Source organism: Macrobrachium nipponense, chromosome 28, assembly GCF_015104395.2.
Source record: "Macrobrachium nipponense isolate FS-2020 chromosome 28, ASM1510439v2, whole genome shotgun sequence".
Lineage (NCBI taxonomy): Eukaryota > Metazoa > Arthropoda > Malacostraca > Decapoda > Palaemonidae > Macrobrachium > Macrobrachium nipponense.
In genome coordinates this window covers 47,097,353-47,116,422 of record NC_087217.1, presented here as the reverse complement: position 1 = coordinate 47,116,422, position 19,070 = coordinate 47,097,353, and the positions used below count along the sequence as shown (strand labels likewise).

The window sequence follows — 19,070 nt, the reverse complement described above, 5'->3', positions numbered from 1 at the left end:
ATTTAACCTTAAATAAAATCAAAGCTACTGAGGCTAGAGGGTTGCAATTTAGTATGTTTGATGATCAGAGGGTGGATGATCAACATACCAATTCGCAGCCCTCTAACCCCAGTAGTTTTTTAAGATTTGAGGGCGGACAGAAAAAGTGCGGACGGAAAGACAAAGCCGGCACAATAGTTTTTTTTAACAGAAAACTGAAAACTTGGACAGCAACAAGAGAAGCTTCATATATCAGTAATTAACATTGCTGGTTTTTAAAAATTACAAAAACACTTGAAGCCCCTAGTGTTGAACATTACAGGAGTGCCAATGCGGTTTATTCATAATGGCAATAAACGTCAGAAAACGCTGGCGAGTGAATCTTAACTCTATCAAAAGTTTTTGTATGTCATTCGAGTTAAGAACAAAGAGAAAAAGAGGCAGTCTGATAATCCCTTAACAACAAGGAGAAACTAGTCTCTCTCTCTCTCTTTCCATCTACGAAAAGGTGCAAAATTTCTCCAACCATGTCAAAAAACCCCCCCTCTCTCTCTCTCTCTACGAAAAGGTGCAAAATTTCTCCCATCATGTCAAGAACACACCATTGAACTTGGGAGGTATCCTCTCTCTCTCTCTCTCTCTCTCTCTCTCTCTCTCTCTCTCTCTCTCTCTCTCCATCTACGAAAAGGTGCATAATTTCTCCAACCATGTCAAGATCTCTCTCTCTCTCTCTCTCTCCCCCCTCTGTCTATCTCTTCCCATCTACGAAAAGGTGTAAAATTTCTCCCATCATGTCAAGAACAGAGCATTAAACTTGGGAGATATCGACAGTTTAGGGCGGCAAAAACCACGCATGCGCGCCAAACCACCGGTCGGAGCAGAGGGACGAAGACCTCAAAAAAACGCGAAGACGAAGCGATGAACGGTCCTACCGAGGTAGTAGCCATCTTGCTTGGTGAGACGTACCCGCGTGAAGTCAGATTAATCAACAGATATCACAAGTTTAACATACGACTAGAATTTGAGAAATATCTAGAAGTGTTCGTGAACTATCGGTGATAAGATTAGTGTGAAAATAGTAGGATAAAGCGTCTTCTAAGTTAGTTTATTAAGTGTAATACTATAAATCAGAACAAGATGGCAGTAAGTTCCAACTGCGGGAAGAGGTGGCGTAATTTGGCGTGTTTAGCAGATTCGCAATACGATGAGGTAGCAGGAAGGGAACTGGCATTTCTCATCTATGAAATCAGCAACAGTCCTAACCAAAAAGATACAAAAGCATTCATAGATATATTAGAAGGATATAATCCTTCAAACTGGAACAAATCTAATGAAAACATCTTGAAAATAATTGAAGAAGTTCCAAATAAAATCCAAGTGGTCAAGAGACTCATAAAGAAAATATACATAAACCAACATATTCCGACAAAGAAAATGAATAAGGTGAATCTTGTGAATATCCTAATTGATGCATTAGGAAAAAGAATGCCAAAAGCATGCAAACTGTGTAAGGTTTGGTATAGCATAGTCAATCCACAAAACCTAATCAGAAAATGTGCTGCATGCAACATTCCGACCCATCCACAGTGTGCTGAGGTAATACAAGATTTGAGAAAAGATACAAAGAATTTTTTGGTTCAACATGTCTATCATGGATAGACAATGTTATTAAATCAAGATTGAATGTACAAATAGTTGAGGATGAAGAAGAAGAGAAGAAGAAGAAGAAAAAGAAGAAGAGGAAAACGGAAGAGAAGTAAACAAAAATGAAATGACAGAAAAAAATAAGAAAAAAAAAAAGAACAAGATAAAAGTATGGATGCAGAGATACTCATTGATACTACATATGAGGCAATAAAGCAGCATACCTAACGAAGAAATAAATACGATATGACAACAGAAAAGCAAATCCCGAAGAGGCTCTACCCAGATCTATACAATGACGGGAAAGAGGAAAAAATAGACAAGAAAGACAAAATCTGCAACCTTTTGAAAGAGGGAATTGCAGATTTGGAGAAAGATGTTACTACAAACATCCTAAGATATGTCAAAAACTATGAAATATATGGTAAATGTGCATACTTAGATGGATATGGGGATGATTGCAGAGATCTGCATGCCAAAAAATATTGGTAAAAACCTAAAAGAAGGAAAAGGATGTAAGTTCGACAAAAAATGCAAATATATGCACCCTGTAGCCATGAATCATAATCAAATAAATAACCAACCAAGTAATAAAATCCAAAATAAGAAAGAAAAACAAATAAAGAGAGAAATCAAGAATATCAGGTAAAAGAGAAAAGCAAACCACCAATGAGATATGCAGAGGTGTCAGCAAAAAATTTCAAAGCATCAGCTCCGAAATTCTACTCAAGAGATAATAACTGTATTTATTATGCAAGAGGATATTGCAGAAACGGAGAAAATTGCAGATTCAGACACAAAATGAATAATTATGATGAAGGAAGATCAAATATTATGGAAAAGTTGGATTTTTTAATGTCAGAATTTATGGAAATGAAAAAAAAGAACAACATACCAGAACAGGAAAGAGACATGGGAAAATCCTTATTACTACCAGTATTAAATGAAGGAGAAAAACACGCAAACCATCATAGTGATGAAATGCGCAGGGTTTAGTTACGAGTAACTCAAAAAGAAAAATAGAGTACTTAGAAGAACTAACCCAAAATGAAAAGAAAATAGATATAATGAATATAAGTGAAACCTGGTATTCCAAGAGACTGGGAATGATGATCAAATAAAAGGGTTCCAAACTAATAGATCAGATAGAAAAAATAGGAATCAAGGGGGAACCGCAATATATGGGAAAGACAAAAAACAAGGAAAAATATATGAGAAATATAGTAACTCAGAATGTGAACTAATAGCGGTAGATTTGAATCTGAAAAATTGATGAACATAGTAATATATAGACCTCCTAATACTAAAGAGTTTGACTTAATAATTGAAAAATTGGATGATATATGTAGAAATCACAAGGACTGGACTATTCTCCTATCTGGTGACTTCAACTTTCCTTTCGTAGAAATGGAAAGAACGAATAGGAGATTGTGGTTGTACTTATACATATAAAAAAGAGAGTAATAGTAGTGCAGAAGATAAGAGGCAATTTGAAAAGCTATTAGATATGCTACTAGAATAACAACATTCAACAAATAAATCACCTGCCAACAAGAAAGGAAAAGGAAAATACTTTAGACCTAGTATTTGTGAACGAGATGAATTATGTTAAAGAAATAATAGTTTATAATGCGAGTATTTCAGACCATAATGTCATAGAATTAACAGTTTCATTCCAAAAGCAAGTGAAAATAGAGATAAGCAAGAAATGAAAAAGTGGGAAGGATATGGAAAATACAATCTTCTACAGTAAAAATATAAATGGTCAGAAATTAATGAAGAATTAAACAAAGATTGGGATAACATTTTCGTAAGTGATGACATAAGGGTAAATACGGAGATATTATATAAAATATTGGAGAAAATAGTGGAAAAATAATATACCGAAGAAGAAAAGTAAACATCATTCATGCATACCAAGAGACAGAAGGATCTTGTTCCAGAAAATCAGAAAGTGGAAAAAAGGTCTTGCAAAGAAAAAAAATGCATGGAAAGTTATAGAACTAAAAAGTAAGATAGATAATGCAGAACAAAAGATTATACAATCAAAAGAAAATGAAAAACGGGACTTGGAAGAAAAAACCCTATTAAATATCAAGCAAAACCCCAAACTATTATACTCATATGCGAAGAAGATGAATAAAAGAAGAATAGAAATAGGCCCTCTGAGAATTGAAGGGAGATTAACGAATGAAAAAAAGGAAATTTGCAACATACTGGCAGAACGATATAAGAGAAAATTCACCCCTAGAATAGATAATGAAGATAATGATATAGAAGTAAGGGATGAAAATAGTGAATATTTAGCTGACATAGATATTAATGAAGCTGATATTGTGCAGGCTATTAATGAAATTAAAAATGGAGCTGCTGCAGGGCCTGATGGAATTCCTGCTATTTTGTTAAAGAAAGTAGTTCATTCTATCGCAAAGCCACTTGCAATATTATTAAGACAAAGTGTAGATACAGGCAAGATTTATGATGGAGCACAAATTAGCATATATTACCCCTACTTTCAAAAGTGGATCAAGACTAGACGGCAAGTAATTATAGGCCTGTAGTCTAACATCACATATTATGAAAGTGTATGAAAGGGTAATGAAGAAAAATATTATGAAACATTTAATAAAAAATAATTTGTTTAATAAAGGACAACATGGTTTCGTACCCGGAAAAAGTACACAAACCCAACTGTTAGTCCACCGTGAGAACATATTCAAAAATATGAAAAGCGGAAATGAAACAGATGTGGTTTATTTAGACTTTGCAAAAGCTTTTGATAAAGTAGACCATAATATATTAGCGAAGAAAATTAGAAAACACAATATCGTGGATAAAGTAGGAAGATGGTTAAAAGAATTTTTACACAACAGAAAACAGATAGTTATTGCAAACGCGACGATGAAATCGGATGAAGCCAAGGTAATATCCGGTGTACCGCAAGGTACGGTGTTAGCTGCAATACTGTTTGTTATTATGATTGAAGACATAGACAATAATGTTAAGGATTCGGTAGTGAGTAGTTTCGCAGATGACACAAGAATAAGTAGAGAAATTACTTGTGATGAAGATAGGAACGCTCTACAAAGAGACCTTAACAAAGTATATGATTGGGCAGAGGTAAATAGGATGGTATTTAACTCTGATAAATTTGAATCAATAAAAATTATGGAGACAGAGAAAGAAAGCTATATGCATATAAGGGACCTAATAATGAGACCATCACAAATAAGGAAGCAGTTAAAGACCTTGGTGTGATGATGAATAGGAACATGTTATGCAATGATCAAATAGCAACTCTGTTGGCAAAATGTAAAGCAAAAATGGGAATGTTGTTACGGCACTTCAAAACAAGAAAAGCTGAACACATGATTATGCTTTATAAAACATATGTTCGTAGTCCACTTGAATATTGCAATATGATATGGTACCCACACTATCAAAAGGATATTGCACAAATAGAGAGTGTACAAAGGTCCTTTACAGCTAGAATAGAAGAAGTTAAGGACCTAGACTACTGGGAAAGACTACAATTCTTAAAATTATATAGTCTAGAAAGGAGAAGAGAACGCTACATGATAATTCAGGCATGGAAACAGATAGAAGGAATAGCAGAAAATATCATGGAACTAAAAATATCAGAAAGAGCAAGCAGAGGTAGATTAATAGTGCCCAAAACTATACCAGGAAAAATAAGGAAAGCACACAGGACATTAATCCACTACGCACCAGCATCGATAATGCAGCGTCTATTCAATGCGTTGCCAGCTCATCTGAGGAATATATCAGGAGTGAGCGTAGATGTGTTTAAGAATAAGCTCGACAAATATCTAAACTGCATCCCAGACCATCCAAGATTGGAAGATGCAAAATATACCGGAAGATGTACTAGCAACTCTCTGGTAGACATTAGAGGTGCCTCACACTGAGGGACCTGGGGCAACCCGAACAAGATGTAAGGTCTGTAAGGTAAGGTAAGATCTCTCTCTCTCTCTCTCTCCCCCCCCTCTGTCTATCTCTTCCCATCTACGAAAAGGTGTAAAATTTCTCCCATCATGTCAAGAACAGAGCATTAAACTTGGGAGATATCGTCAGTTTAGGGCGGCAAAAACCACGCATGCGCGCCAAACCACCGGTCGGAGCAGAGGGACGAAGACCTCAAAAAAACGCGAAGACGAAGCGATGAACGGTCCTACCGAGGTGTAATTTAGAAAAGGGCACGCCCCTCAATTGCGGGGCTGCAACCACTCGTAAAACCTGGGCCCCGAGGGCGAGATTCGACGCGGGTTGCAAGAGGTGGTCCTCTTCCAATGCTACGAGGAAGGAGAAGGAATGAAGACGAGGCAATTCCACTGAAGGCTTTGGAATGAAACAGCTCCATCTACTTGGTCCTTAGAAATAAACATTCCATTTTTTTTTATCAAGGGACACCCTTTACGGCTGATCATCTTTATGCATACAGGTCACTGGCGCCATGATACAGCTAGAATGATTAAAAAAACAATTACTAAAAGAGTGACTGTAATTAATACAGTAATCTACAGAGAACATTTCGTTCTTTATTTCTGGCAAAGATCTACTGTGGCACACAGTCAGTTCTTATTCTAATGAAAATGGATAGAAATGGATAGCGGTTGGTTCTTGTATTCGACGAGTGTGTATGAACGATTTCTAAAGCCACACGACAAGCTAATAGCAACAGAGGACAACTATTTAAACTATAACGATATGCTGCTTTAAGACGTTGCAGAAAGCTACAGAATACTGATCACATTGCTAGCAACCAGATGACACACTCTTTCAGACAACGACAGCATGTGCAAAAATAAAAAGAAGACACATACAAGAACATTTTAAAAAGAGCATTCAGAAATAAAACCGACTGACAGAGCAGGCACTGTTGATACCGGCTGAAGCTGGAAAATGCATTTGTTTATGAATACACGGACTTACACGAACAGATAAGCAGAACACGAGCAAACTGACGCCAGAGACTTCAAGAACGTTTGACACCAGACTATCTTGTTGCAAAAGAAAGAAAGAAAAAAAAAAGCAGACTGTCTTGTCTCACTTACGAAAATGAAAAAAAATGAGTTATATTTTATCAGAAATAATTTTTTCTGTACTGTTTACCATGATGTATTTTTCTGTTTTCATTCTAATAAATAAATGATAAATATCCTATCCTAAAATTCCTGTAGCTTTAACTCAACGCGAAACATCTTTTTCAGACTTTTTAAGGTCTCCCATAGGGCTTTCCTCACCCAACCCTCACCAAGAACAACAACAGCGAGAACAACAATAACAACAACAAAGTAGTTTGTAGGCTTACTCCCCGAGTAAGCGAAAATGCGTATATACGAGCCTCATGTCTAAATTCTTGCAAGTCTTTCTAACAAACAAATTGCTGGAATTCCTTCAGGTTTATCCCAACCTTCATTGAAAATGTCTAACGTGATGCCTATTTGTTTTAAAATCTAGCCGCGTATAGTAGGTTCAAATCAACCGTGCATTTGATGTCTAGGCCAGTCCCTTACGACGATCCTGATTGGCTGTTGTTAAGCCAATTACATGGCTGGAAACTCAGTCTCTATCGAGAGTTCACATACGCAGGATGTATGTTCCACCTCTCTTTAGAGATAAGTCTTCCAAAAGTTTCCCTCAGAAGAGGTGGAATATACATCCTGCCTATGTGAACTCTCGAGAGAGACTGAGAGTTTGCAGCCCTACCATTGGGTTATTAACAGTCAATCAGGAACGTCGTAAGGGACTGGCCTAGACATGAAATGCACGGTTGATGGGAATCTAATATAGTCACCCGACTCCCATGAAAACATTGCCTGATTAACACCTGTCCAGTCAAGTTTCTCTCTCTCTCAAAAAAAAAATTAATTCTCTCATATTTACCCCAACCTTCATTGAAAATATCTAGCGTGAAACCTATTTGTTTTAAAATCTAACCGCGTATAGTGCTAGCCACCCGACTCCCGTGAAAACATTGTCTGATTAACACCTGGGCCAGGTGTTGGTTGCATAAACGTCATTTTTATTCAAATTCAGCCCGACATTCACTAAACCTAAATGGGTATTAACTTGAGTAACTGACACTAATAATAAAATATTTATCAATATGTGTGACTCGACTGAGTCTGACCTTCCCAGTAGCTACTCATGAATATCAAATTCACGAGAGTTCTTTAAGTGAACTCTATGTAAACATTAGGTTTCTGCCACGGGAGTTTTGACGGTATCCTGAAATGTTTCAGTGTCAGGGCCGGGATGAGCGCCCTATAAATGACTGAGGTAATCCAAATTAATATATATATATATACATATATATATATATATATATATATATATATATATATATAGTATTCAGGAAAATCATAGCAAATCGTTTATTGCATAAACGCTAAGCAAGACTTTTGTTGCATAAATGTTACATTTGCCTGGATTTTATAATATAGCATAATATAATATGGCATTTTACAAAACATAAGTGCATCACAGTACTCTGAAATTCCTTGGAACCACTGTCAACTATCCATTATACTCAGAAATAATAATAATAATAATAATTGTAATAATAGGCACGATCCCAAGATCCCTGAAAAGGAACCTGGAAAAGCTAGTAGATGCCGAAGTAGCTCCAGGACTCATGCAGAAGTGTGATCCTAGAAAAAGCGCACACAGTGAGAAAAGTGATGGACTCCTAAGGAGGCAGGGTGCAACCCGGAACCTTCCCACACTATAAAAACCACCCAGTCGAATAGGATGGCTGTAATAGAAAATAATAATAATAATAACACTCCATCTATTACCAGATCACAGCGTTCTATACTTCAGTAATCATTCCTGTTTTCTGTTTTCTTCGTGGTTAGCATTAAAAAAAATATTCCGTGGCTTTTTTGCAATTGCGGAATTGCTATTCATAATGATGGTAATACTTGCTCTCCGCGTAAATAAGACGGGCACGTGTTGATTTTACAATACAAAAAGGGCTACGATCTTCAGTAAGTAATATTCTGCTATTATTGTCTAACAATGGGACTGTCTGCGCCTGCGCAGAAACCTCGACAGGAGAATGATATCTTGTTCATTATTATTATTATTATTATTATTATTATTATTATTATTATTAATGGTGAAGATATCCAAATATATTTACACATTTATATATATATATATATATATATATATATATATATATATATACACACACATATTATATATATATATATATATATATATCATATATATATATATATATATATAGTGAGAGAGAGAGAGAGAAAGAGAGAGAGAGAGACGAGAGAGAGAGAGTGAGAGAGAGAGAGAGAGAGAACCTACTCGATTCTCCTTATCAATCTGACTAAAATAGCAAAGATACCATCAAAGCAAAAAGTTTTTAACATTTTTCCCTTACGAGTTATGAACCGTAGTTGACGGAAGAAACCCTTTCGTGTTTATTATTATTATTATTATTATCATTATTATCATTATTATTATTATTATTATTATTATTATTATTATTATTATTATTATTATTATTGTTCTGAAAAATATAAAACCGTAAAACGTTGATATCTATGACGGTTAGTTGTTTATCCTCATCACTGGGAAACGAAAGAGAAAGGTTACACGTACGTAGGGTTAACCAAGGCCAATAGAATTTTAACATTCTATTGACCTTGGGGTTAACAAACCTGCCTTTGAAAATAAGGGCTTAAATGAATCTTACAGCTGGAATCTTTGTATACATTAGGCCTACTACTATATAACAATCATCGCTGGCTTCTTCGTCGTCAGCAAATTTATACTACAACTGACGCCACCCCGCCGAGGAGACCCACCTGGCAGCCCGCATTTTGCTTCATACCCATGCTGAGGGCATCCGAATCAAGGCAAGATACCCTCCTGGGCATTCCAATTCTAGAATGACAAACAGGAGCCGAGCACGATTCCATACGTCCACTGTTACGAAACGTTATTTGGATCACGTACAACCAGCGAGGAATTGTTGTTATCGCAATAGCTTTCGTCGTGTTGTTGTTGTTGTTATTAGTATAACAAGTTATGGTAAGGTTCCAAGTGACGTCACTCTACCCTCGAACTGGTTTGTCTTGCATGGTTGATGAAGAATTAGCATACGTACATTTCAGCAATGACGTATAGGCCTGTTGCTATTGCAAGTGCTGCGTGGTATTGCTCAAAGACGTTGGTCATTGGTATGATGCTTGTGTATGTATATATGCATTTTGCTAGATATATAATTTGTTGCTCTTTTTGGATTTTTTATTTATTTATCTATTTATTATTATTTTTTTTGCAAATGAGAACCTATTTGCACTTCAACTGTCAGAATGAATGCCTATCAATGTCAATTTGAATTGATTTGATAAATGGAAGTTTGGTCAAACGATCTGGCAATGGAATAATAATAATAATAATAATAATAATAATAATAATAATAATAATAATAATAATAATAATAATAATAATAATAGCATGGGACACCACAGTAGATGAGAGAGAAAGAGAAAAGACTGATACGCATCAAGACCTGGAAATAGAAATGAGAAGGATATGGGATATGCCAGTGCAAATTGTACTCATAACCATAGGAGCACTAGGTCCGATCCCAAGTTCCCTGAAAAGGAACCTGGAAAAACTAGATGCCGAAGTAGCTCCGGGACTCATGCAGAAGTGTGTGCTTCTGGAAACAGCGCACATAAAGAGAAAAGTGATGGACTCCTAAGGAGGCAGGATGCAACCCGGAACCGGCACCCACCCCCCCACACACTATAAAAACCACCCAGTCGAATAGGATGACTGTGATAAACCAAATAAAAAAATAATAATAATATAACAGGAAATAAAAATATGGATATATTTACTTGTAAACTTCCTCTAGACAATTCAGGTTCCTTTTTATAATTTATAATAATATAATAGGAAATAAAATGCAGACATAGTTACTTGTAGACTTCCTCTAGACAATTCAGGTTCCTTTTTATAATTTATAATAATATAATAGGAAATAAAATGCAGACATAGTTACTTGTAGACTTCCTCTAGACAATTCAGGTTCCTTTTTATAATTCTACTTTATTATAATTAATTTAGAAGCATGTGTAGATGATGATTTTTCTTGGCATAAATATTTTGGTCGGCTCTCAGAATTTACCAGGAAACAGTTAAAGAGAAAAGTGAGAAGACGCCCCAACCAAAAATGAGCCGCCTTTTTAAAATTCATAGACTGTTATCGTTAATTAGGAAGCAATTACTGGTTGAATCGTCCGTTCATTTACGAGCGCGTTTGAATTAGCGGTTGAAACCGATCCTTCATTTTCCCGCGAGTTTTCTTCGCTTTTTAGAGAAAGGGATTATGGCGCTAATGTACAGCATATTCATGAATACAAAAAAATAAAAATCCATAAAGTAGGAGTTACTTACTTGCACGGTTACCGCAGTTTAAAAAGCAATGGAAGGGTGTTTAATAAATACAATAAACAAACCAATAAATAAATAAATAAATAAAAATATGTGGACAACAATTTTCAGGCAAATGCATGAAAGACAGATAGGAACGCAATTATGAACTCCTGCAATGTGAGATAAGAACAGATGATCAATTTCGCAATGAGAGATGAGATAATGAGAATAGCTGCAACACGTGAAGAAAACACATGTACAAATGAAAAATAAGAACGCAATTATGAACACTTGCAATGAGAGATGAGAAGGTGAGAACAGCTGCAACACGTGTGTAAATAGAACACATGTACAAATGATGCCGATGCCAAGTAAGAACGTAATTATGAACACCTGCTGTACGAAATGAGAAGAGATGACCAGTTTTGCAGCGCGAGATAAGAATGTATATGAACAGCTGCAACACGTGGGTGAAGACAACATATGTACAAATGACAGATGAAAACGTAATTATGAGCACCTGCAATGTGAGATGAAAACAGATGAATACTTTTGTATTGTGAGATAAGGTATGAACATCTGCAACACGTGTACATATGCGGTGCTCAACACAAACAGAGAAATTGAAATCTGGGGTAAGAGCGCATAAGCACCTGAGAGAGAGAGAGAGAGAGAGAGAGAGAGAGAGAGAGAGAGAGAGAGAGAGAGAGATCAAAATTTATTCAAAAACATGAACACAAGCATTCACTGTCACTCGGAGAACTTCATTAACCAACGTGGATATCTTTCGAGCAAATCTTGTGAAGTTTTTAAGGCCCATTTAAGAGAGCAATTGGCAATAATAATTGTTTGTCTAAAAAAATATTCTCGAAAATTATTCTACGACCAAACGACAATAGCGACAAAAGATTAATTATTTCACCCTCAAAGACACTATTTCAGTGTCTAGTTATTTCTAGATATTTGTTTCTAGATACTACTAGTTAGGGTAACGCAAATAGTCTACACTAAATAAGTAACTTTATGCAGGCCTGCGCTTTGCATGTTAATGGCTATGTTGAAATGCATTCGGCCTGATGCTTATGTGTCTGTCAAGATATTAACAGAAGTTATAATATATATGTATGTATATATACATATACACACATATATGTGTGTATATATATATATATAATATATATATATATATATATGCATATGCATTAAGCTACAAATGTTCCTTAATATCCAATTCACTCTACCTCAGAATTAATATTTTTTCATACATACGTTGACCGAAGGGACATTTTTTTTAGCTGAAAATATATATTAATTTCGAGGTAGAGCGAATTGGATATTAAGGGACAATTTTGTAGCTTAATGCCTGTATATGAATCATGTGTATATATATATATGTATGTATATTATATTAATATATATATAATATATATATAATAATATAACATATAATATATATATACCATATATATATCTATATATATATATATATATATATATATAACATAAAACATGCACATATAAAAGTAATAATACGAAACACCCAATGAAATAAGGTGAGAACTGCGCATTATCCAGGCTTTTATCGAACCCATAGCGAAAGCCCCATTTCACCACCCAGTGGCTATCCAGGGTGTGTATCCAGGCAGATATCCTCCTTGTGAGGGGATGCAATTGATAGGATACCATGCAGAAGTCCCGTTTCTTGTACAGGGTGTCCATAAAGTCCCAGTACCATTAATAGCCATAAATACTTGTAATGGTACTGGGACTTTATGGACACCCTTTATACGTCTTGCAAACTGTGGCAAAGTGTTGGTTCTGTGATGTGGTTATATCCTCTACGGCTGAGATCTTTGTATATTCTACGAGGCATCTAAGCCCTAGAGAATCCCTGGCCGACGTATGACGATCTAAAATACGTGGAAAGTTTGAGAGGCTGGACAGCAAGATGGAAGAAAGGGAGTGGGAAACGGAGGTAAAGTAAAAGGCTACAATACCCTTTACTGATGTCTACAGCGCACCACGTGAGGTGCACTGACGGTACTACCCCCTAAAGGATGGGAAGTATCATGGTCTGAACACATCTAGGTAGTATGATGATCTGAATGAAATATGATGTTATAATATCCAGAAAGTATGATGATCTAAAAAAATGTCTGGCTGAAATATGATGATTTCAGCATTAGTATGATGACCTGGACCACATCTAAACGAACGGTCATATCTTTAACAACTGGATGAACTATAATGACTTTACAAAATCTGGATTAAGTCTAATGACCTCACCATCTACTGAATGAAATATAATGAACTTTACATACAACTAGGTGAAGTATAATGACATCCACGGCATCTGGATGAAGTATAATAACATTCAGACCATCCGGATGAAGTATAATGAGCTTTACAGCATCTGGATTCAGTATAATGATCTTCTCAGCATTTGGATGAACTAAAATGACCTGAACAAAACAAGGATGAAGTGTAATGACATAACAGTATCTGGTTGAAGTATATTAACCTTCAGAACATCTGGATGCAGTATAATGACCTTAACAACATCTGGATTCAGTATAATGACCTCAACCAATTTCAAATGAAGTATAATGGACCTTCAGAACGTCTACAGTGACCTCAACCATATCTGAATTAAATATAATGTTCTTCATAACATATGGATGAAATATAGTGACCTTTACAACATTCTGAAATAAATGCAGTTGCCAAAGCTACTAGATGGAGTATAATGACCTAAACAAATCTGGATGGAGTATAATGAACCCAAAAACCCAGATGAAATATGTCTTAAGCAAATCTGGGTGAAATATAATGAAACGAGAAATTCGGATGAAATGTAATAAAATAAACAAATCTGGATGTAATGAACCGAAAATCCGGATGAAGTATAATGATATAAACAAATCTGAATGAAATATAATGAAAAAAATTCGGATGAAGTATAATGAACTAAACAAATCTGGATGGAGCATAATGAACTCAAAACAATGTGGATGGAGCATTAAATAATTAAGCAAATCTGGATGGAGTATAATGAACTAAACAGATCTGGATGGAGTATAATGAACCAACAAATCTGGAAGGAATATAATAAACAAACAAAATATTAAAAACAATCTGGATGGAGAACAATGAACTTGAGAAATCTTAATGGAGTACAATGAACAAAAGAGTTCTGAATGAAGTATAGTGAACTGGACGGAAGAATTCTAGGTAAGAGGATGCGAGATCTAACTAGCATTACTGGCTAAACCGCTGACCATCATCCATAAAATTACAATGAAGGGGGAACTAATTTATAATGTTCGGCAAAGTACCTACTTCACCATAGTTTCACAAGTTCACCATGATAAAAGGAGAGAAAAAAAGCCAAGGATTTCATCATCAGCCAACAAAAAGCCCCCATAGCATCGTTAGAAAGATAGTAAGCTAAATTAATGACCTGGTTAACGAATAATTATCAAACACAAAGAGAAACAGATAGACGTAAAACGGCTAATTAAAGTCTAGATTATGTCAGTACTCCTGAACAAATACAGATATGGTATACTAACGAAACCTTGAAATGTCGGCGTGAAGGTGAAACAGACGAACGCTAGACGCACTGTTGAATGATCAGCATTAACTTTTTATCAAAAAGTCATAAAAAAACTGCTTTAATTAAGCGCAGCTTCATTACTGTGAAGGATTAAAAGCCATGAGATTCTCCTGTCTAAACCTTGGCCACTACCTGACAGGAGGAATTAAGTGATGCTTACACTAGTACTGTCTACTGACTCTCGAGGATCTTCAAACGTTACAATGACAAATGCCCGGAGGGGTTAGGGGTGGGGGTGTGGGCAAGGAGAGAGGTACGGGGGAAATGTTGGGGGAGGGGAAGGAAGTGAAGGGGTTGGTTGGGGATGGGGGGGGGGGGGACGGGTGTGAAAGGGGAGGAATTTGAATTGACAATGACGGTGAAATCTTTGCAAGTGATCATTACTTCGTAAGTCTAGTAAACATGGCGATTATTTCACCTGCATTAGAAAATTATAACAGAGTACGAATCAGAGAGAGAGAGAGAGAGAGAGAGAGAGACGAGAGAGAGAGAGAGAGAGAGAGAGAGAGAGAGAGAGAGAGGCTGGGTTTTGGGGGGGGGGGGGGAGCGCCAGGCGACGGAAAAAAAAGAAGTTGGAAAAGTAAAAGTTGTCAACGTAAATAAATAAGAAAAAGATTAGCATGAAAAGTGCCGTCTACACACATTCACACATAAACACACAAACTACCTTTGACAATCGCTATCTTAAAAAAAAACATTCAGCAGCTCCCCTATCACAACGAACGATAATATTGAACGATAAAGTCATGTATTCATCACAAAGAACGAAAATGCAACAGATTGGTGGGTGGGGGAGGGGGCATTCAAATGATTACAATTTCCTGTCGGGTCCTTGCTTCAAGTGATCAATAACAACTGACCCTTTGAAGCCAACTGGGCTTAGAAGAGCTGTCCACCTTCCTTCACTGAATCGTGAATCACACTACACACACGATCGGATCCAAATCAACCACGTTCCCTTCGAAATAAGCTTCATAAGCATAAAATAATCGATTGTTTACTTTGTTGCAAATCACACGAAGTTCGTAGTTAATTGGAAATCAAATCAACTTGAGCGATAAGTATACCTTTCGAACTTGTTATTTAAAAAACGTTGCGTTTTTCGGGTGACACACGACGGACGGATCTCTTCCGATCTCGGGTCGTGTAACCACTCTCTCCGTTAACACCAGAGTGGACTAGACGTACTCGCTAACAATCTTGCATGCGAACTGATCACCAGCAGACTAGTCAGTCGCTCGAGCCTAGGCAACCCTCATCGCCGTATCATCACTCTCATACATAGAGAATCCTGCGCTGGCCAGCCAAAGGGAACAATATCGTCGTCGGTCTTGTATACCCCGAAATCCTCCTCTGTCCATCACCAAAACTTACGTGGCAGTCCACGCTAATCCTCATCTGGTACAAGACACAAAAATCTCGAAACTATTACTTGTAATCAGTCGCATTAAAACGTTCGAGAAATGTATGACCATGCAACACTGCCCCGGCAACGTCTGGCAACCTTTGTCGTTGCTCTCTCAAAATAAAACCGCACCGTTCACCCAAGAGGTAAGCTGTGACGTCACGGATTTTCCACGTCTGTTTTCCATGGAGCGGTGACGTCAAGAATGGTTCCGTTTCAATCCAGGCTTCCAGGGGGTTACTAATCGTGAAATTCACAGTGTAGAAGATGTAATTAACGATGTATACGGCAGTTTTCTAAGGTAAGTAATGCAAATCGATGGGTATTTCGTCTACACTGCCATACGCAACACAGCAGAGCTACCTGCAGAGTTGTGATGCAATCGCCAGTTGCCGACGAAAGTAGCGTCCAGATTTCTTTTCCTATTCTGCAAATGGCTGGCGTGACTTTCCAGTTAATCATACCTTCGCATTTCCTCGTTCTATCTTACGGGAAATGCTTCAGGATTAGAGCCTTGTCATTAAATATGAATGAGGAAATGCTCGGTTTTTCAGGACTAGTACTACTACGTAGTACTTGGTTAGCTAAGGAAAGGATTGGTCAACCATCGGTCAACCTTTTCCAGAGCCCGATGCTCCGTCCTTCAAGTAGGCTGGTCTCTTAGTATAGCATGACGAGGAGAAAGTCCGGCATAACTGAACACGATTGGCATTCGCTACACGTGACTAGCGGGTAATTAATACCTTAATATCTTGGCTTTTTGACATCTTTGAGACCCATCACCGATTGCGCTAGATAGGTTTAGGTCTAGTGCAAGTTTCAGCTACTCTTTTTCGATGGCTTGTGCCTGGCATAAGGATATGAAGTCTCATTACTATCTTCACAAAACACAAGTGAACATAGGAATATCGTAAAATAATTAAAAAAAACAAGATTCAAACTTTCCTATTATGACAAAAGACGTCCACACAGGGCAAGACAAGGAGCAGTTATGAACCTTGAACTTTGTCGTTGACCTTTATGCGGTCGAGAATCGGTCTAGAAAATGGCAACTTCCTTTCACAAATCCCTTTCTTTCTCAAGATCAAGAAATCACCCATTTTTTAATCCCAAATTAATCTGTCTAAGGTCCCTTCTTTCTCAAGATAAAAAATTACCCATTTTAAATCCCAAATTAATCTGTCAAAGGTCCCCTCTTTCTCAAGATCGAGAAATTACTCATTTTTAATCCCAAATTACTCTGTCCCAGGTCCTCTCTTTCTCAAGATCAAGAAATCACCCATTTTTAATCCCAAATTAATCTGTCAACGGTCCCCTATTTCTCAAGATCAAGAAATTGCAATTTTAAATCCCCGATTAATCTGTCAAAGGTCCCCTATTTCTCAAGATCAAGAAATTGCAATTTTTAATCCCAAATTAATCTGTCAAAGGTCCCCATTTCTCAAGATCAAGAAATTGCAATTTTTAATCCCAAATGAATCTGTCTAAGGTTCCTCTTTCTCAAGATCAGAAATTACCCAATTTAAATCCCATATTAATCTGTCTAGGGTGAGAAATTCATGCACCTGAAGTCGTAAAAATAAATCAGGAATCATTGGGAATGATTCTGAAATCCTCGGTCTTTTTGAAAAGGGAGATCAGGTGGGAATATTATGTCCTTATCCCATTTATTTATAAAAAAAATACCTGCAGTGTCTCAATAATGTTATCATATTTTCATTTAAAAATCTTTCTATACTTTAGAAAAATTATACTATCTTATCAATTCGTCTTTTAAACGATATTATCTATCATTTATCAAATCGCATTCAGTTCTGAACACCTGGAGACTATAAATAACTTATAATAATAATTTTGTTTAAGTTGAACATACTGTCTCTGTACACTTTAAAAAAATATATACTAACTTAACAAATCGTATATTTTCAATGAAAATCTATCTATTGTTATATTGCCAGGCCTTCGATCATTTCTAAATACCAGGATAGTCTCAATAATTCATAATTTCAGTTTAACATACTTTTCTGTAATACACTTTCGAAAATATATAATGTCCTATTAATTCATCGAGATCGTATCTTGTCAATGACGTTTCATTCGTCGTTATTATAAATCTCATTCAGTTCTAAAGACCTGAAAATGTAGTCTCAATGATTCGACATCATCTCGTTGTTTTAACATTTCAAAGGCTACCCTTGAAACGACTTCCATCTCTATTCTCACGTCCTTCTATCCCGCTGAAGGTCGGCGGATTGTAAATCGTCATTCCCTCTGGCATGACCAGAGCCCACAGGCTCAAAAAAAAAAAACTCGGTTATGTTCACCAAGGTCACACCTGGATAACCAAAAACAGCCAGGTTAAATGTAATGAAAATGAACTGCGTTTTGGACCGTCGTTTCTCTTTGTTCCTGTCGTGCTGAAGTTGGCTTTAAAAGTGCCATGGTCTGTGGTGACCTTTTAAAGAAAAATTATTATTAGTATTATTATTATTATACAGAAAAGATGAACCCTATTCATATGGAACAAGCCTATAGGGGCCATGCACTTTATCATTATTATTATTATTATTATTATTATTATTATTATTATTATTATTATTATTAATTTATTTTTTGGCTCTATCACAGTCCTCTAATTCGACTGGGTGGTATTTATAGTGTGGGTTCCGAGTTGCATCCTACCTCCTTAGGAGTCCATGTGCGCCGTTTCTAGGATCACACTCTTCTGCATGACTTCTGGAGCTACTTCAGCCTCTAGCTTTTCCAGATTCCTTTTCAGGGATCTTGGGATCGTGCCTAGTGTTCTTATGATTATGGGTACAATTTCCACTGGCATATCCATATCCTTCTTATTTCTATTTTCTGGTGTTGATAATTATCCATTTTTTCCCTTTCTTTCTCTTCAACTCTGGTGTCCCATGGTACTGTGACATCAATGAGTGATACTTTCTTCTTGATTTTATCAATCAACGTCACGTCTGATCTATTTGC

General features: G+C 36.4%; 1 protein-coding gene across 2 annotated transcripts in view; it reads right to left on the bottom strand.

Moving 5' to 3' along the window:
• The window catches only part of LOC135201723 (inward rectifier potassium channel 2-like), a 153,802-nt gene that overhangs the window by 47,548 nt on the left and 87,184 nt on the right, over positions 1-19,070 (bottom strand). The window contains exon 1 of one of the 2 annotated variants that reach the window (XM_064230899.1): positions 15,742-15,900. The exons of the other annotated variant lie outside the window; for it this stretch is intronic. The gene's annotated coding sequence lies outside the window, so the exon portion shown is untranslated. Of the gene's footprint in view, positions 1-15,741; positions 15,901-19,070 lie in introns of those variants that run through there. 2 annotated transcript variants of the gene reach the window in all.